This window comes from Schistocerca cancellata, chromosome 4 (genome assembly GCF_023864275.1).
Source record: "Schistocerca cancellata isolate TAMUIC-IGC-003103 chromosome 4, iqSchCanc2.1, whole genome shotgun sequence".
Classification (NCBI taxonomy): domain Eukaryota; kingdom Metazoa; phylum Arthropoda; class Insecta; order Orthoptera; family Acrididae; genus Schistocerca; species Schistocerca cancellata.
Window position 1 is genome coordinate 90,531,122 of NC_064629.1, and position 10,620 is coordinate 90,541,741.

Here is a 10,620-nt window from a genome sequence, read left to right on the forward strand (position 1 = left end):
AGAAGAGTTACTCCTCTTGTAAATAAGTCGACATTTTGCCTTTTGTATTCAATATCGATGCAATTTCTGTGTTTCATCGTTGATTTAAGGACCAAGGGATACAGTAAACCTTCAATGGTGCATCGGAGTCTATATCTGCTGTCCCAGGAAAGGCTCAAAGCACGAACTATTAGAAGAGTTACTCCTCTTATAAATAAGACGACACTTTGCCTTTTGTATACAATATCAATGCAATTTCTGTGTTTCATCGTTGATTTGAAGGTCCAAGGGATACAGCAAACCTGCAATGGTGCATCGGAATCTAATATTGCTGTCCCAGGAAAGGCTCAAAGCACGAACTATTAGAAGAGTTACTCCTCTTGTAAATAAGTCGACATTTTGCCTTTTGTATTCAATATCGATGCAATTTCTGTGTTTCATCGTTGATTTGAAGGTCCAAGGGATACAGTAAACCTGCAATGGTCCATCGGAATCTATAACTGCTGTCCCAGGTAAGGCTCAAAGCACGAACTATTAGAACAGTTACTCCTCTTATAAATAAGACGACACTTTGCCTTTTGTATTCAATATCGATGAAATTTCTGTGTTTCATCGTTGATTTGAAGGTCCAAGGGATACGGTAAACCTGCAATGGTGCATCGGAATCTAATACTGCTGTCCCAGGAAAGGCCCAAAGCACGAAGTATTAGAAGAGTTACTCCTCTTTTAAATAAGTCGACACTTTGCCTTTTGTATTCAATATCGATGCAATTTCTGTGTTTCATCGTTGATTTGAAGGTCCAAGGGATACAGTAAACCTGCAGTGGTGAATCGGAATCTAATGCTGCTGTCCCAGGAAAGGCTCAAAGCACGAAGTACTAGAAGGGTTACTCCTCTTGTATATAAGACGACATTTTGCCTTTTGTATTCAATATCGATGCAATTTCTGTGTTTCATCGTTGATTTGAAGGTCCAAGGGATACCGTAAACCTGCAATGGTGCATCGGAATATAATACTGCTGTCCCAGGAGAGGCTCAAAGCACGAACTATTAGAAGAGTTACTCCCCTTGTAAATAAGTCGACATTTTGCCTTTTGTATTCAATATCGATATAATTTCTGTGTTTCATCGTTGATTTGAAGGTCCAAGGGATACAGTAAACCTGCAATGGTGCATCGGAATCTAATACTGCTGTCATAGGAAAGGCTCAAAGCACGAACTATTAGAAGAGTTACTCCTCTTGTAAATAAGTCGACACTTTGCCTTTTGTATTCAATATCGATGCAATTTCTGTGTTTCATCGTTGATATGAAGGTCCAAGGGATACAGTAAACCTGCAATGGTACATCGGAATCTGATACTGCTGTCCCAGGAAAGGCTCAAAGCACGAACTATTAGAAGAGTTACTCCTCTTGTAAAGAAGTCGACATTTTGCACTTTGTATTCAATATCTATGCAATTTCTGTGTTTCATCGTTGATTTGAAGGGCCAAGGGATACAGTAAACCTGCAGTGGTGCATCGGAATCTAATACTGCTCTCCCAGGAAAGGCTCAAAGCTTGAAGTACTAGATATGTTACTCCTCTTGTACATAAGTCTACATTTTGCCTTTTGTATTCAATATCGATGCAATTTCTGTGTTTCATCGTTGATTTGAAGGTCCAAGGGATACAGTAAACATGCAATGGTGCTTCGGAATCTAATACTGCTGTCCCAGGAAAGGCTCAAAGCACGAACTATTAGAAGAGTTACTCCTCTTGTAAATAAGTCGACATTTTGCATTTTGTTTTCAATATCGATGCGATTTCTGTGTTTCATCGTTGATTTGGAGGTCCAAGGGATACAGTAAACCTGCAGTGGTGCATCGGTATCTAATACTGCTGTCCCAGGAAAGGCTCAAAGCACGAAGTACTAGAAGGGTTACTCCACTTGTATATAAGTCGACATTTTGCCTTTTGTATTCAATATCGATGCAATTTCTGTGCTTCATCGTTGATTTGAAGGTCCAAGGGATACAGTAAACCTGCAATGGTGCATCGGAATATAATACTGCTGTCCCAAGAAACGCTCAAAGCACGAACTATTAGAAGAGTTACTCCTCTTGTAAATAAGTCGACATTTTGCCTTTTGTATTCAATATCGATGCAATTTCTGTGTTTCATCGTTGATTTGAAGGTCCAAGGGATACAGTAAACCTGCAATGGTGCATCGGAATCTAATACTGCTGTCCCAGGAAAGGCTCAAAGCACGAAGTACTAGAAGGGTTACTCCTCTTGTATATAAGTCGACATTTTGCCTTTTGTATTCAATATCGATGCAATTTCTGTGTTTCATCGTTGATTTGAAGGTCCAAGGGATACAGTAAACCTACAATGGTGCATCGGAATCTAATACTGCTGTCCCAGGAAAGGCTCTAAGCACGAACTATTAGAAGAGTTACTCCTCTTGTAAATAAGTCGACACTTTGTTTTTGTATTCAATATCGATGCAATTTCTGTGTTTCATCGTTGATTTGAAGGTCCAAGGGATACAGTAAACCTGCAATGGTACATCGGAATCTAATACTGCTGTCCAAGGAAAGGCTCAAAGCACGAAGTACTAGGAGGGTTACTCCTCTTGTATATAAGTCGACATTTTGCATTTTGTATTCAATATCGTTGCGATTTCTGTGTTTCATCGTTGATTTGAAGGTCCAAGGGATACAGTAAACCTGCAATGGTGCATCGGAATCTAATACTGCTGTCCCAGGAAAGGCTCAAAACACGAACTATTAGTAAAGTTACTCCTCTTGTAAATAAGTCGACATTTATCTTTTGTATTCAATATCGATTCAATTTCTGTGTTTCATCGTTGATTTGAAGGTCCAAGGGATACAGTAAACCTGCAATGGTGCATCGGAATCTAATACTGCTGTCCCAGGAAACGCTAAAAGCACGAACTATTAGAAGAGTTACTCCTCTTGTAAATAAGTCGACATTTTGCCTTTTGTATTCAATATCGATGCAATTTCTGTGTTTCATCGTTGATTTGAAGGTCCAAGGGATACAGTAAACCTGCAATGGTGCATCGGAATCTAACACTGCTATCCCAGGAAAGGCTCAAAGCACGAAGTACTAGAAGGCTTACTCCTCTTGTATAGAAGTCGACAATTTGCCTTTTGTATTCAATATCGATGCAATTTCTGTGCTTCATCGTTGATTTGAAGGTCCAAGGGATACAGTAAACCTGCAATGGTGCATCGGAATCTAATACTGCTGTCCCAGGAAAGGCTCAAAGCACGAACTATTAGAAGAGTTACTCCTCTTGTAAATAAGTCGACATTTTGCCTTTTGTATTCAATATCGATGCAATTTCTGTGTTTCATCGTTGATTTAAGGACCAAGGGATACAGTAAACCTTCAATGGTGCATCGGAGTCTATATCTGCTGTCCCAGGAAAGGCTCAAAGCACGAACTATTAGAAGAGTTACTCCTCTTATAAATAAGACGACACTTTGCGTTTTGTATACAATATCAATGCAATTTCTGTGTTTCATCGTTGATTTAAAGGTCCAAGGGATACAGTAAACCTGCAATGGTGCATCGGAATCTAATACTGCTGTCCCAGGAAAGGCTCAAAGCACGAACTATTAGAAGAGTTACTCCTCTTGTAAATAAGTCGACATTTTGCCTTTTGTATTCAATATCGATGCAATTTCTGTGTTTCAGCGTTGATTTGAAGGTCCAAGGGATATAGTAAACCTGCAATGGTGCATCGTAATCTAATACTGCTCTCCCAGGAAACGCTAAAAGCACTAACTATTAGAAGAGTTACTCCTCTTGTAAATAAGTCGACATTTTACCTTTTGTATACAATATCGATGCAATTTCAGTGTTTCATCGTTGATTTGAAGGTCCATGGGATACAGTAAACCTGCAATGGTGCATCGCAATCTAATTCTGCTGTCCCAGGAAAGGCTCAAAGCACGTAGTACTAGAAGGGTTACTCCTCTTGTATATAAGTCGACATTTTGCCTTTTGTATTCAATATCGATGCAATTTCTGTGTTTCATCGTTGATTTGAAGGTCCAAGGGATACAGTAAACCTACAATGGTGCATCGGAATCTAATACTGCTGTCCCAGGAAAGGCTCTAAGCACGAACTATTAGAAGAGTTACTCCTCTTGTAAATAAGTCGACACTTTGTTTTTGTATTCAATATCGATGCAATTTCTGTGTTTCATCGTTGATTTGAAGGTCCAAGGGATACAGTAAACCTGCAATGGTACATCGGAATCTAATACTGCTGTCCCAGGAAAGGCTCAAAGCACGAAGTACTAGGAGGGTTACTCCTCTTGTATATAAGTCGACATTTTGCATTTTGTATTCAATATCGTTGCGATTTCTGTGTTTCATCGTTGATTTGAAGGTCCAAGGGATACAGTAAACCTGCAATGGTGCATCGGAATCTAATACTGCTGTCCCAGGAAAGGCTCAAAACACGAACTATTAGTAAAGTTACTCCTCTTGTAAATAAGTCGACATTTATCTTTTGTATTCAATATCGATTCAATTTCTGTGTTTCATCGTTGATTTGAAGGTCCAAGGGATACAGTAAACCTGCAATGGTGCATCGGAATCTAATACTGCTGTCCCAGGAAACGCTAAAAGCACGAACTATTAGAAGAGTTACTCCTCTTGTAAATAAGTCGACATTTTGCCTTTTCTATTCAATATCGATGCAATTTCTGTGTTTCATCGTTGATTTGAAGGTCCAAGGGATACAGTAAACCTGCAATGGTGCATCGGAATCTAATACTGCTATCCCAGGAAAGGCTCAAAGCACGAAGTACTAGAAGGCTTACTCCTCTTGTATAGAAGTCGACAATTTGCCTTTTGTATTCAATATCGATGCAATTTCTGTGCTTCATCGTTGATTTGAAGGTCCAAGGGATACAGTAAACCTGCAATGGTGCATCGGAATCTAATACTGCTGTCCCAGGAAAGGCTCAAAGCACGAACTATTAGAAGAGTTACTCCTCTTGTAAATAAGTCGACATTTTGCCTTTTGTATTCAATATCGATGCAATTTCTGTGTTTCATCGTTGATTTAAGGACCAAGGGATACAGTAAACCTTCAATGGTGCATCGGAGTCTATATCTGCTGTCCCAGGAAAGGCTCAAAGCACGAACTATTAGAAGAGTTACTCCTCTTATAAATAAGACGACACTTTGCGTTTTGTATACAATATCAATGCAATTTCTGTGTTTCATCGTTGATTTAAAGGTCCAAGGGATACAGTAAACCTGCAATGGAGCATCGGAATCTAATACTGCTGTCCCAGGAAAGGCTCAAAGCACGAACTATTAGAAGAGTTACTCCTCTTGTAAATAAGTCGACATTTTGCCTTTTGTATTCAATATCGATGCAATTTCTGTGTTTCAGCGTTGATTTGAAGGTCCAAGGGATATAGTAAACCTGCAATGGTGCATCGTAATCTAATACTGCTCTCCCAGGAAACGCTAAAAGCACTAACTATTAGAAGAGTTACTCCTCTTGTAAATAAGTCGACATTTTACCTTTTGTATACAATATCGATGCAATTTCAGTGTTTCATCGTTGATTTGAAGGTCCATGGGATACAGTAAACCTGCAATGGTGCATCGCAATCTAATTCTGCTGTCCCAGGAAAGGCTCAAAGCACGTAGTACTAGAAGGGTTACTCCTCTTGTATATAAGTCGACATTTTGCCTTTTGTATTCAATATCGATGCAATTTCTGTATTTCATCGTTGATTTGAAGGTCCAAGGGATACAGTAAATCTGCAATGGTGCATCGGAATCTAATACTGCTGTCCCTGGAAAGGCTAAAAGCACGAACTATTGGAAGAGATACTCCTCTTGTAAATAAGTCGACATTTTGCCTTTTGTATTCAATATCGATGCAATTTCAGTGTGTCATAGTTGTTTTGAAGGTCCAAGGGATACAGTAAACCAGCAATGGTGCATCGGAATCTAATACTGCTGTCCCAGGAAAGGCTCAAAGCACGAAGTACTAGAAGGGTTACTCCACTTGTATATAAGTCGACATTTTGCCTTTTGTATTCAATATCGATGCAATTTCTGTGCTTCATCGTTGATTTGAAGGTCCAAGGGATACAGTAAACCTGCAATGGTGCATCGGAATCTAATACTGCTGTCCCTGGAATGGCTAAAAGCACGAACTATTGGAAGAGATACTCCTCTTGTAAATAAGTCGACATTTTGCCTTTTGTATTCAATATCGATGCAATTTCAGTGTGTCATAGTTGTTTTGAAGGTCCAAGGGATACAGTAAACCTGCAATGGTGCATCGGAATCTAATACTGCTGCCCCAGGAAAGGCTCAAAGCACGAAGTACTAGAAGGGTTACTCCACTTGTATATAAGTCGACATTTTGCCTTTTGTATTCAATATCGATGCAATTTCTGTGCTTCATCGTTGATTTGAAGGTCCAAGGGATACAGTAAACCTGCAATGGTGCATCGGAATATAATACTGCTGTCCCAAGAAACGCTCAAAGCACGAACTATTAGAAGAGTTACTCCTCTTGTAAATAAGTCGACATTTTGCCTTTTGTATTCAATATCGATGCAATTTCTGTGTTTCATCGTTGATTTGAAGGTCCAAGGGATACAGTAAACCTGCAATGGTGCATCGGAATCTAATACTGCTGTCCCAGGAAAGGCTCAAAGCACGAAGTACTAGAAGGGTTACTCCTCTTGTATATAAGTCGACATTTTGCATTTTGGATTCAATATCGATGCAATTTCTGTGTTTCATCGTTGATTTGAAGGTCCAAGGGATACAGTAAACCTACAATGGTGCATCGGAATCTAATACTGCTGTCCCAGGAAAGGCTCTAAGCACGAACTATTAGAAGAGTTACTCCTCTTGTAAATAAGTCGACACTTTGTTTTTGTATTCAATATCGATGCAATTTCTGTGTTTCATCGTTGATTTGAAGGTCCAAGGGATACAGTAAACCTGCAATGGTACATCGGAATCTAATACTGCTGTCCCAGGAAAGGCTCAAAGCACGAACTATTAGAAGAGTTACTCCTCTTGTAAATAAGTCGACATTTTGCATTTTGTATTCAATATCGATGCAATTTCTGTGTTTCATCGTTGATTTGAAGGTCCAAGGGATACAGTAAACCTGCAGTGGTGCATCGGAATCTAATACTGCTGTCCCAGGAGAGGCTCAAAGCACGAAGTACTAGGAGGGTTACTCCTCTTGTATATAAGTCGACATTTTGCATTTTGTATTCAATATCGATGCGATTTCTGTGTTTCATCGTTGATTTGAAGGTCCAAGGGATACAGTAAACCTGCAATGGTGCATCGGAATCTAATACTGCTGTCCCAGGAAAGGCTCAAAACACGAACTATTAGTAAAGTTACTCCTCTTGTAAATAAGTCGACATTTATCTTTTGTATTCAATATCGATTCAATTTCTGTGTTTCATCGTTGATTTGAAGGTCCAAGGGATACAGTAAACCTGCAATGGTGCATCGGAATCTAATACTGCTGTCCCAGGAAACGCTAAAAGCACGAACTATTAGAAGAGTTACTCCTCTTGTAAATAAGTCGACATTTTGCCTTTTGTATTCAATATCGATGCAATTTCTGTGTTTCATCGTTGATTTGAAGGTCCAAGGGATACAGTAAACCTGCAATGGTGCATCGGAATCTAATACTGCTATCCCAGGAAAGGCTCAAAGCACGAAGTACTAGAAGGCTTACTCCTCTTGTATAGAAGTCGACAATTTGCCTTTTGTATTCAATATCGATGCAATTTCTGTGCTTCATCGTTGATTTGAAGGTCCAAGGGATACAGTAAACCTGCAATGGTGCATCGGAATCTAATACTGCTGTCCCAGGAAAGGCTCAAAGCACGAACTATTAGAAGAGTTACTCCTCTTGTAAATAAGTCGACATTTTGCCTTTTGTATTCAATATCGATGCAATTTCTGTGTTTCATCGTTGATTTAAGGACCAAGGGATACAGTAAACCTTCAATGGTGCATCGGAGTCTATATCTGCTGTCCCAGGAAAGGCTCAAAGCACGAACTATTAGAAGAGTTACTCCTCTTATAAATAAGACGACACTTTGCGTTTTGTATACAATATCAATGCAATTTCTGTGTTTCATCGTTGATTTAAAGGTCCAAGGGATACAGTAAACCTGCAATGGTGCATCGGAATCTAATACTGCTGTCCCAGGAAAGGCTCAAAGCACGAACTATTAGAAGAGTTACTCCTCTTGTAAATAAGTCGACATTTTGCCTTTTGTATTCAATATCGATGCAATTTCTGTGTTTCAGCGTTGATTTGAAGGTCCAAGGGATATAGTAAACCTGCAATGGTGCATCGTAATCTAATACTGCTCTCCCAGGAAACGCTAAAAGCACTAACTATTAGAAGAGTTACTCCTCTTGTAAATAAGTCGACATTTTGCCTTTTGTATACAATATCGATGCAATTTCAGTGTTTCATCGTTGATTTGAAGGTCCATGGGATACAGTAAACCTGCAATGGTGCATCGCAATCTAATTCTGCTGTCCCAGGAAAGGCTCAAAGCACGTAGTACTAGAAGGGTTACTCCTCTTGTATATAAGTCGACATTTTGCCGTTTGTATTGAAGATCGATGCAATTTCTGTGTTTCATCGTCATTTGAAGGTCCAAGGGATACAGTAAAGCTGCAATGGTGCATCGGAATCTAATACTGCTGTCCCAGGAAACGCTAAAAGCACGAACTATTAGAAGAGTTACTCCTCTTGTAAATAAGTCGACATTTTACCATTTGTATTCAATATCGATGCAACTTCAGTGTTTCATCGTTGATTTGAAGGTCCAAGGGATACAGTAAACCTGCAATGGTGCATCGTAATCTAATACTACTGTCCCAGGAAAGGCTAAAAGCACGAACTATTAGAAGAGTTACTCCTCTTGTAAATAAGTCGACATTTTGCCTTTTGTATTCAATATCGATGCAATTTCAGTGTTTCATTGTTGATTTGAAGGTCCAAGGGATACAGTAAACCTGCAATGGTGCATCGGAATCTAATACTACTGTCCCAGGAAAGGCTAAAAGCACGAACTATTAGTAGAGTTACTCCTCTTGTAAATAAGACGACATTTTGCCTTTTGTATTCAATATCGATGCAATTTCTGTGTTTCATCGATGATTTGAAGGTCCAAGGGATAAAGTAAACCTGTAATGGTGCATCGGTATCTAATACTGCTGTCCCAGGAAAGGCTACAAGCACAAACTATTAGAAGAGTTATTCCTCTTGTAAAGATGTCGACATTTTGCCTTTTGTATTCAATATCGATGCAATTTCTGTGTTTCATCGTTGATTTGAAGGTCCAAGGGATACAGTAAACCTGCAATGGTGCATCGGAATCTAATACTGATGTCCCAGGAAGGGCTCAAAGCACGAACTATTAGAAGAGTTACTCCTCTTGTAAATAAGTCGACATTTTGCCTTTTGTATTCAATATCGATGCAATTTCTGTGTTTCATCGTTGATTTGAAGGTCCAAGGGATACAGTAAACCTGCAATGGTGCATCGGAATCTATAACCGCTGTCCCAGGAAAGGCTCAAAGCACAAACTATTAGAAGAGTTACTCCTCTTATAAATAAGACAACACTTTGCCTTTTGTATTCAATATCGATGCAATTTCTGTGTCATCGTTGATTTGAAGGTCCAAGGGATATAGTAAACCTGCAATGGTGCATCGGAATCTAATACTACTGTCCCAGGAAAGGCTCAAAGCACGAACTATTAGAAGAGTTACTCCTCTTGTAAATAAGACGACAATTTGCCTTTTGTATTCAATATCGATGCAATTTCAGTATTTCATAGTTGTTTTGAAGGTCCAAGGGATACAGTAAACCTGCAATGGTGCATCGGTATCTAATACTGCTGTCCCAGGAAAGGCTCAAAGCACGAACTATTAGAAGAGTTACTCCTCTTGTAAATAAGTCGACATTTCGCCTTTTGAATTCAATATCGATGCAATTTCTGTGCTTCATCGTTGATTTGAAGGTCCAAGGGATACAGTAAACCTGCAATGGTGCATCTGAATCTAATACTGCTGTCGCAGGAAAGGCTCAAACACGAACTATTAGAAGAGTTACTCCTCGTATAAATAAGACGACACTTTGCCTTTTGTATTCAATATCGATGCAATTTCTGTGTTTCATCGTTGATTTGAAGGTCCAAGGGATACAGTAAACCTGCAATGGTACATCGGAATCTAATACTGCTGTCTCAGGAAAGGCTCATAGCACGAACTATTAGAAGTGTTACTCCTCTTGTAAATAAGTCGACATTTTGCCTTTTGTATTCAATATCGATGCAATTTCTGTGTTTCATCGTTGATTTGAAGGTCCAAGGGATACAGTAAACCTGTAATGGTGCATCGGTATCTAATACTGCTGTCCCAGGAAAGGCTAAAAGCACGAACTATTAGAAGAGTTATTCCTCTTGTAAATAAGTCGACATTTTGCCTTTTGTATTCAATATCGATGCAATTTCTGTGTTTCATCGTTGATTTGAAGGTCCAAGGGATACAGTAAACCAGCAATGGTGCATTGGAATCTAATACTGCTG